The following is a 10,347-nucleotide window of genomic DNA, read 5'->3' on the forward strand; positions in this document are numbered from 1 at the left end:
GCTCAAACTGGTTAGAGTATTAAAAGCTTTTTAGTGTGACTGCAGGTGATACAAATTAATTAGCCTAATTAAGCTGAATTTCTAAAGAGAAAATAGGTTGTTACTAACAGGAAACATGTTAAGGAAGTGCTTGTGGTTAGCTGTATACAACAGAACAAAAAGCAAGCAATTGTTTTGAAGACATATGATAGAAAACCTCTATTATCCATAATTACTTTCATTTTATGATGAAAAAGTAAGCAACTAGCCTCCATGCATTGTATTATGTCTTATTTAAATCAATTTTCTATTGTTACATTTGTGCAGATGCTGTGCTTTTCTCAGCTTTAACGAGTCTACTTATTTCATATTTTCCTTACATTTATACAATTATTTTGCTTTCCCTGCCCTTGTTTTTTTTTCCCTAATTTAAAGTATGCATTAGTTACTGTAATTATTTAGACACTGCCTGTAAGGGTATCCTTTTACTTACAAAAGGTGACTCTAGCACAATGGCAAGACAATAGAAAATGCTTATTTGCTAAAACACTAGATTTTATGGAAATATATATATATATATATATAATTTTCTGTTCAAAATAATTGCTGGCAAGGAACATGTACTTTAGTTTTAGTTAATGTAATATTGGCAGGAAAATATTTTATAAAACAAGCCATTTTAGGGTGTTGGAGAATCAATTTATTTTAATATATTGTGGTTAGTAGTTTATTCATTGAGATGACAAGAATTTAAACCTCAGTAAGCTTTTGATGTGTTACAATCCACATGCATTAAATGGTATAAAACTTAAACCAATATTCCAACTGGAATCAGAAAGTTGTATCTATTACCTTTCCTGAATGAGACTGAACAATACACACCAAAACCAACATCAGGTACAGAAAATATAAAAAGTAAAAGATAATTACTCACTTCAGATATCAGGATGTGAATTGCCTTTCCATTAAACACTTTATTGCAGTTTAAGAGAAGCCATTACAAAACAAAGTACACTACACCAAAATAGAGATAGGGCCTACTTATTTTTATTTGAAACTGTCTGATGCTACTTGATCTGTTCCAAGGATATTTCTGTTGTAAAAATGAAGTACTCTGGTTTAAAAATAAATAAATAAACAGTATGGTTCATTAAATCGAATGCTTTGTATAATACATGATGTGTACATAACATGCTTATTATTTGATTCTAGATAACTTTAAAAAAGGTTAATGAATACAGGGTCATAGATTGTATTATTTCAATAACACGCTTGACTTCCTTCTCCTCTCCCAGGCACCATGCTGATTGTACATCTGTATTTTCACCTTAGCTGCCTTTTTTCACTTTTGTGTCAATTCTGTCCATACAAGGTAGCAATTCCTTCCAGGTGGTCCCAAAACATCCTACCTGCTCAACTTAATGTTCAAGGTCACTGTGAATGGACATGTGTGTGTCATTGCTAAGTGTGATGAAACAAATAATAATAAAAAGGTCAAATGCAATGGTTTTAACAATGCAAATTGCACATTTCAGTAAAAGCTTTTCTCCACAGCATGCTGGAATATATTTGTTGTAAATAAGAAAATGTAAGTACAGGTCCTTAAGATCAAGTAAAATTATCTTAGTAACTTACTTAAATCCTTATAATGGGCTTCACTTCTTTTGCATTAAGAAAAACACCTTAGGCATATGTTTTATTTCCCAAAACTTAAAATATATTTTCTCTCTTTTTATTTTTGCTAGATCCTTTCTACTTGTGTACACTTCTCACTTGTTGTTTAATTTGGAAGACCGTAGCGACAGTTAAGAGGACATACTAATAGGCCCAGAAATGTTTTTAGTTTTTTTTTACCTCGTCTTGACTTTCAATTTGGACAAATGTCTACTCCAATCTTATCATTTCATTATTTCATTTGAACTCAAGGCTTTGTACTTGAACTCAGACAAAAAAGATTACCACTTTTAATGAAAGCAATGCTGAAAATGTTTCTGTCAAAAAGAATATTATCTCTGCATGTCACTGTTTCTTTTTTTTAATTACTTTGTAATGCATTTAGCCCAGTTAAGAGAAGTCATGGGGGATATCTTAGGTTTTAGATCAGTTTCTCTAGCATATTTAATTGTGTCAGCAAACTGGGACACCATTGCAATACGACCTTCCGTATACTTTTTTAATCTTTTCTGTTTCATAATATAGTTTTTAAAGTTAACTGTGTAATTTATATACAAATGAAATGCAATATTAGATAGGGAAGAATATTTAAATTAAAATATATTTAATTAGATCTGTCTTTATAATTGTTGATAGTACATATGCATTAGCTGGCCACAATATCAGCATCTGTCCTTCCTATTCAATGCAAATTAGATTGATCATGTGATGCAGCTAGCACATTTGAAAAAAGTGCACTACAAATTGTAAAAGGCAAACATCTCCCAGTATATTTAAAAAGGAGGATGCATGTCAAACCACTGCTACAGCATCAAGGGCAGTCATGTGTGTATGCTACTCTGAGATACTAATTAAAATAAATTAACGGCACTAAAAAGATGTTGCCAGAACCATTTAGTGATTGATGAAGTAGTTTGGAAAGGATTTTACACTGTGGCCACCTTCAAATGGCACCTGAGAGTTCAGAAACTTTCAATGTGGAGAAGCCTGTACCAAACTATGATAAGAACCATCACTCATCTTGATATAGAGTATGGATCCCAAAAGGGTGGTGAACTCTGGTCTTTTGATTAGCATATTCATGGTAACAGTTATAAATTACACAATAGATCAACAAGAATGTGTTTCTAAGTTTTACTGTGTTGTTTACCTTAAGGTTAAAATGAAGGAGATGGTTAAGTTGCATTAATGTTATGAAGTCATATGTTTCAAGTTTATAAAAGTATTTCTGATATTACTTCTTTAGTTGATGGGACAACATTATCCCATTTGGTGCATTTTGGATATTGATGAATACAAAACTGACTTATATCTGTTACTCGTATTCACTGGTCACTCAGAAACTTGATTTTAATGATAAACTTACTAATACTAACTGAGAATGAAGAAAAGTAAATGCAATGATTAAAAAAAGAGTACTACTAAAAAGGTATCGAGTGAACATGTATGTCTTTAGAACAATTTGTAATTTTGTAATAAGAGTTTTAGCAGCTCTCCAGTAACTACATCTTGTTAAAACCCACGTCTGAGATGAAAAACAACAAATCACATAATGTAAATTTCTGTAGGCATTTTTCACCAAAGGTGGCTGCGTGCATCAGCATTTTCATTTTGTTTATGAGAAACATATAACACGATGTGGTTATGTTTCCCAAAGGGGAAAAAAAAAACTCTCCAATTTCTTAGCACAGCAGGTGCAGATTTTATGTAACAATTAAATATATCCTGGGGGGAAAGGAATAAATCAAAAATATTTTCTGGTTAACAAATACCCATTTGCTGTAAACCATTTTATATAGAGGCTAACAAGATAATTTTAGGATTATACTGTGCATCTTACTTTATTGGCAATACTGTTTCTTTGAAGACATTCTAACCAATGATAACAGATTGCCTGGATTGCAGCATACGAGAGACTCGGACACCATGCACTTTGATTGGACTGAGACTGTGAACTTTTCTTCATAATCTTTTTCTCTTGTGTAAATATCCTGGTGCTAATTAGTGTTTTATTTAGGGCTATAGGGGTTCATGTAGGTTTTATTAATCGCCCTGTGTTATAGGTGATTTTTAACTGTAACTTAGTAGCTTTAGGCCTTGACTGTGTGCAGCAGGCGTCGTGCCCTGCTGCACCCCTGTTGCTGTAGTTGATTGTGTAAATAAACCATTTACCTGTGCTCAGTTGTCCGTGGTGCATTCCTTGAGATTCTGCAAAACCTACATAGGGAGAAGGGGATTCGCAAGCCCCATCTCACTGTAAATAAAATATCTGGGTTGCATAGTGAAATTAGTTTTTCAGTGTGCATGTACCCCAGTGGCACTGTCACACTAGGTGCTATTTTTGTTGAGGTTAGCTCTTTGGGATGGTTAAAATGTCTGTTATTGACTGAATTAATGTGACCCCTGGGCTTACTGGGCCCAATTTCTCCCCCTGACAATGCTGAATTATGTTATAATTGTCAGGTGATATACAGTATGTAATGAGGCTGCCAAGTCTTTGAAACAAAGATATGAAAAGAAATCTCAGATTATATTAATTTAAAACTGGCTTCTGGGTGAAATAAATAAATAAACTTCAATCACATAACGAATAAACCTAGAGTGTTACATTTATGCTTTCCCCTTTCTTCTCACATGCTTCAGACTTCAGAATACAAAAAATATATACTATTCCTTTCATCTGTCACAATATTTGATCAGATAATTGAAAGTACTGATTTTGATAAATGTAAGGGTTGATGTTCAATCAAGGTTGGAATTTGCATCCGTGTCTTGTATACTGTATGATGAACATGAAAAAAGAGATCAAATACAAGACTAAACTGAAAGAAAACATTTAAATAGTTTAAAATTATTCAATTGAAAAGAGAAACTGACTAAACAGAACACACAGAACCAAAGAGTAAGGCTTCTGCTTTTTATTCATTGTTGATGCTGCTTTAATAAACATTGTGCTCATCTTGGGTATTCTGTCTTAATCAGAGTAGCATTCCTGTAATTATACTTTTTGTTTAGAACGTAAGGCTTACAATGGAAACTTCCAAAACATTCTGTACTAATAGATTAATTGTCTGAAATGGCTTCCTCTGTTGTATTCATTAAACTGATGTATCTGTTTGCATTATACCTGTGCCAGAGAAAGCTGAATAATGTTGAGAGTTTTATTAAAGTTGGTGATGAATATTCATTCTGAATTTCAAACACTCAAATAGATCCTAAAGCATAACTGCTGAATATAAATATCCTCCTTTTGCAATTGCGGCTTTTTTCCTCACTGCTGTTATGCAGAACAATTACATGTCATCTAATGACTCTTCTCTGTTGTCTGTCCTTATTCTCGGAGAAACCAGAAATTTAATATCATCCCTAGGAACCTTTGGAATGGCTTTATAAGGCTGTCCCCTGCAGTCAGGGAAAGGGAATTCTTATTTGTCTTTATACACAGTGTTTGAGTGTGCTGTAGAATTCCTCATTTGTGTCTTCTATGAGCTCACAGTCTTATGACAGCAATAGTTTCTATGCTTTGAGCTACCATTAAGTTCCACTCCTTTAACTCGACAAATTTCAGCCACCCGTGTTGCTTGTTTTCCCCCTGGTGCCCGCTGTTGATGGGGTGGTACTAATATTCATGATATTTTCCCTTCTAGTGACAAGTGAAGTAAACCACAAGCAGAGCACAAAAACAGGACACTGGCAGAGCTTATAACTTGACAATTTCAGAGGGTGACAAAAGCTCAGTCATTATTTAAATGTGCATTGCCTTGTATATTGCACAAACGTATTTGTTTGATTGAATTGTTTGTTATTATTATTTTTTTGATAACATTACACTGCTGGTATGTTTTTCTTTCGATTTGTATTCCTTTTACACTTGAAATTTTCTTTTATCCTACTGAGCCAATGCCACAAACACTTATGGCTGAATTAGGGTATCACCTGGCTCTCATTCAAACAGAACTGTTTACATCTGGATTTCCTTCTCTTTTAATGAGCCAACTGGTTTTAAAGTGGAGTGGCTGGAGAGTTAGGAAGAGACAGCAGCATGAGATCCTGACCAGAGGCAGAGAGAGCAACCAGCCGACAGCCACCAGCCCCAACACACACACACACACACACACACACAAACAGCATTCCTTTTTGAAAATAGCATCAAAAAACAGGAGGGTGTTTTGTGCTGAGGATGTTGGAAGACAGCTGCTAAGAATGGCAGTCACTGAAGCCAAGTATTGTAACTGTGTGGAATTAATAAGGGTAAATGTGTGTCTCTGCATGTGTGTAGCTGGTGATATAAGAAAGATAACAATACAAGAGTTAAGAGAGGAAAGGACTTTATTGTGCTGACTGCTGCCGCCTCCTCCGATTACTGGCTGTCCTGAATGTTTCAATAACACCTGTAGAAGGAAAAGAGAGTAATTAGCCCACGGCACATGGGTTTTTTTTGGTTTCACTTACCTGCAGCATCTCTGTGGTGTGGAAGAATATGGCTAAAAGAGGCATGTGAATGGAGGAAGCATTATATGAAAAGCCAAGATTGTTGACTGTGAGGTTGCCTCCTCTTTCTCTCCTTGAGGTTTGGTGACAATTTTGAGGACTTAAGTCTTGACTTGAGACTCAGATTCAACTTTAACCTAATTACTTGTGAATTGACTTGGACTTGAGTCAATGACTTGAGAAGAGTCATTCATTCACAGACTGAGTTTCCCTCTGGTTGCTCTTTCTGCCGGCAAATTGTGGCAATTTGTTAGGCAAGCATCAAACGTGGGATCACACCATTTTATGATGTAATTGAAAACAAATAATGCGCCATCTGCTGTGTGTTAAGTTTTCTAAACGCAACATCCCAACTAGCAAGTTAATCATGTCTGGACCAGTTCCAAAAGTAATTGCTTTTAATTTAAAAGATTTGATTGTAACATCGAAAAACACAGTTGCTGTCTGCAAAACCGTGGAACAAAAATAAACATGTATTGATTAGTTGCATTACTAGAAAGATAGATAGAATAAGCTCCCCCACCCACAAACTTGCACAGCAATAAACACACTGGAAGAATAAGTGCAACTGTGAGAGAAAGATACTGACCCCTTCACAGTGTAATTACTTACACACAGCGAGACAGAAGCAAAATAAAATAAAACTGAGCTACTGTAATAAGGTACTCATTGAACATCAGCAAAACAAAAAAATGATGTGCTCCTTGAACATTGCATATTTGTAGAGTAACTCTAAATGCCATTGTTTTCCGCAACCCAGAGAGATACACGGATAAAAACATGGCAAATCGATCTAACTTTCTAGTAATGTAATTGTATACAACAAATGTTTATTTTACTTGTATTTCATTCAAGCAACTCAATACAGAAGCTCATTTTATGTTTTGTTTCGTTGGGGTTCAACCTTATTTCAGGAACTAGTAGGAGAGAGATACCTACATACACAGTGTAATTCACAAAGCAAATCAGGAGCAAAACAAAGAAACAAAGCACAGATCAAAATTAACCTCATCAAAATGCTCACTTACCTCAATTTCCTTTCCTTTCTTTTCCTCAAGCTTTTTCACCGGTATGCAGCCATATAAGGGGTGTTTCGCAGTGATTAGTCAGTCTACATCCATAAAAAACAATTAAGATGAAGCCAATATAGTAATGCAAAGTGTTTATAGTATCCAATGGTATCCATACGGCTTCCCCTGGAACTGTACAGGCTTTCTAACTAAAGTACTGGTACAACCTCCCCCCCATCCATACAATCCAAAGGGTTAACCTACTAAATCATTTTATTAAATTCGAGCCAATAAACGTATACAAATTTGATGATTTCAGATTATATACTCAAGTCTCTTCTATCATAGACTTGACTCGAGACTCGAAGGTTAAGACTTGAAACTTGACTCTGACTTGCAAAACCTTGACTTGGACCCATGTCTGATGTTTAGGCATAAGAATGAAATCATAATACATTTTATAATGTATCAATACAAACTTTAGTTTTTTTAACACATACTCTTTGAAACTCCAGTCAGATAAACATGTCTGCCAATTGTCTCTCTGGCACCACCGAATCCAAGGTCAACAGGAAAGCTTTCTCTGGGGTGGAGGTTACTTCAAAGCAGCTGTGTGCTGCTCTGGTTCCTGTGTCATCAAAAATGATTACAGCAGTTAGAGAAATAGCAAGCTACTGGGAATATAATTGCTTTTAAGATTACAAATGTCAGCTGCTAAGAAAAGAATTCACCTCCATTAAAGATATTAAAACAACAAAAAACGGTTCAAGTCATTAAATAGAGGAGTAGTGGCAGTATAATGACTGTATATCAGCATTCAAATCCATATAATTATGAAAATATGTACAGAGCAAAATCTAAAAAGACTATTGACATTTTGTGAAGTACCCACCTGGATTTCAGGAACGGTACACTACACCTACAAATAGTAATTTTAAGGGTACTTACTCTTTAAGGTTTTTGTGTGTGTGTCTCTATGGAGTCTTAGCATCTTTTGAATAATATATTTTGAAAGGAATGTTTTACTTTATCATGTCTTGAATGCCTTTTCATCTGCTGCGTCCTTCCTTTTTTGTCAAGCTTGGGTGCCTGAGGAAATAATTCAACTGCACAAATATTTCTGTATGCATAGATATTACTATCAGCTCGAGAGCCTGGATTTGTTTTACAGTAAAACAAAATGTATCACCTACACTGTATCTCAAAACAGTATTTCAGTCTTCTTTTCAAATATTTTGTTAAATCCGTCAGCACTCTGCCTTCTTTAAACCTTCTAACTTACATTGATAATTTTCCATCAAACATGTATCAATCCATAATCCTTCCAGAAATATACATATTCCATGTTAAAATGACTAACATATGCAGAGTGTACCCAATATGCTCTAATGTTGGTATCACATATGGAGTCTCTTCACTTTTGTATAATGTGAAATTATGACAAGAACAAAGTCAAGCATACTATTTTAATTATCATTAATATTAAACACATATTAGCCCAAGCTTGTTTTGTGTGCCAAACATAGATATCACAAAATATTAACTCAGCTTGCGGACTAAATGAATTGTTGGACCCACACACTCCGGACTACAAAGCCAGGGAGGGAACACCAGCACCGGATACAAATATGACATGCTTGACATTATTGTGTCAGCTCCCACACAAAAGACACATTTCCATCAAAGAATCGAAACATCTTGCATTGGAAAACATCTGTGAAAGGGCTATATCCAGCATAAATACATATTCACTGAATCACTGTGAACGTACAGAGGAAGAATATTGTTTTGTCGTGGAAAGCTGTCCATGATATATTTTAATTACATGTATTGCTAATAAACTGTACTCCAGGTACATAACGAGTAATTCAGTTTCCATTTCAATTATGCAGTATCCCTTGAAATAGTATTCAACGTAAAGCGCAATCTCACTTATATGGTGAAAGAGTTATATAGTGTGGTCTTCTGCTGGGAGGGGCACAGTGGGACTGCTACAGGGGGCCAGTGTCCCTCCCTGGATTCAGGGAGAGGGTGACTTGAACAAGGGAGCACCAGGCATGCAGCACCCCCATAAATTGTTTCCTTTCTCCATGAGACAGTAAGCAGACTCCTTGTTGTGGAGAGATAAGGAGGACTGCCAGAAAGAGAGAGAGAGAGAGAGAGAGAGAGAGAAATCAAAGCAAAGGGAAGAGTAAAGGTAATACATTTTTAGATTTTAACTGGATTTTATTACAGATTTGCAATTTGGGACTGTTTTCTGTTTGTGTCTTGTTGTGAGGGACCTGTGTTGAAGTTTAGTTAGACTCCAGAGGAGCTATGGTTTTGTTCACCTTTATGTCTCTTTCTTTTGATTCACCTGGGCACTGTAAATAATAAACTCACTCTGCCCCTGCCTTTGTGTAAGCCTGTTTTCCTAGACCTCGCCAATATATCGAGCCCAGCACTATGGACATACCCCCACAGTGCCACAATATATATAAATAATGTCAGCTACACAGAAACTCATTGGCAAGGAGATGGGATTATTTTGTCTGAGTATAAATTATGCTATATAGAGAGATCAGGGCAGTACTCTTTTCTGCAACCATTCAGGATTAATTGTCTGTGGTCACAATAAACCCCAGGAGACATGTTAAAAGAATCTTTGGAACCAAATGACTACAGCAATATGGGCACAATAGCCATTGACATATGTTCAGTGCTGGTATTGCCATCTGGATATTAAATAATCCACATCCAGCTGGTGCTGTAACCAGGATGAATGTTAATTGTCATGTCCATGACAAGATTTTGGCAAAAATACACTGTAGTGTTTAGCTACAGAGGCTACTTACAGTTTAAATCCATTCAGGCAGATATATACTCTAGTGTTACAATCAGTGTGGGTTAGGACCATATTCTAGAACTTACTTGACCTTCTAATGTAATTTTCTCCCCACAAAGTAAAGTGGTGGATTTGTAACAGGGTCACATTTATATTTATTATCTGGTAGCCTGATTTATTATTTGCAGACATTATCTTTCTTGTCTTTAATTGACTGATGGTTGCAATAGTCTTTTGTGTGATGAAGCAGGATGGCATTCTGTGTGTTGATGCAGGAAATGGGATGGGAGATTGTGTGTGTCTGGTATATGTTTTTATTAAGAGTCAGGGTACTGAAAGATGTGGTTATGAGTGAAGAATACAGAACTA

At 35.5% G+C, this 10,347-nt stretch overlaps 1 long non-coding RNA gene across 1 annotated transcript; it reads right to left on the minus strand.

Annotated features, from left to right (window-relative positions):
* Positions 1-5,980: 5,980 nt before the first annotated feature.
* Positions 5,981-9,584, minus strand: LOC136767018 (uncharacterized). The gene is made up of 3 exons (XR_010821801.1): positions 7,655-9,584; positions 7,173-7,255; positions 5,981-6,044 (listed from the first exon to the last, which is right to left on the minus strand). It is a non-coding gene; the product is annotated as an uncharacterized LOC136767018 (long non-coding RNA).
* Positions 9,585-10,347: the final 763 nt, after the last annotated feature.

Source organism: Amia ocellicauda, chromosome 13, assembly GCF_036373705.1.
Source record: "Amia ocellicauda isolate fAmiCal2 chromosome 13, fAmiCal2.hap1, whole genome shotgun sequence".
NCBI lineage: Eukaryota > Metazoa > Chordata > Actinopteri > Amiiformes > Amiidae > Amia > Amia ocellicauda.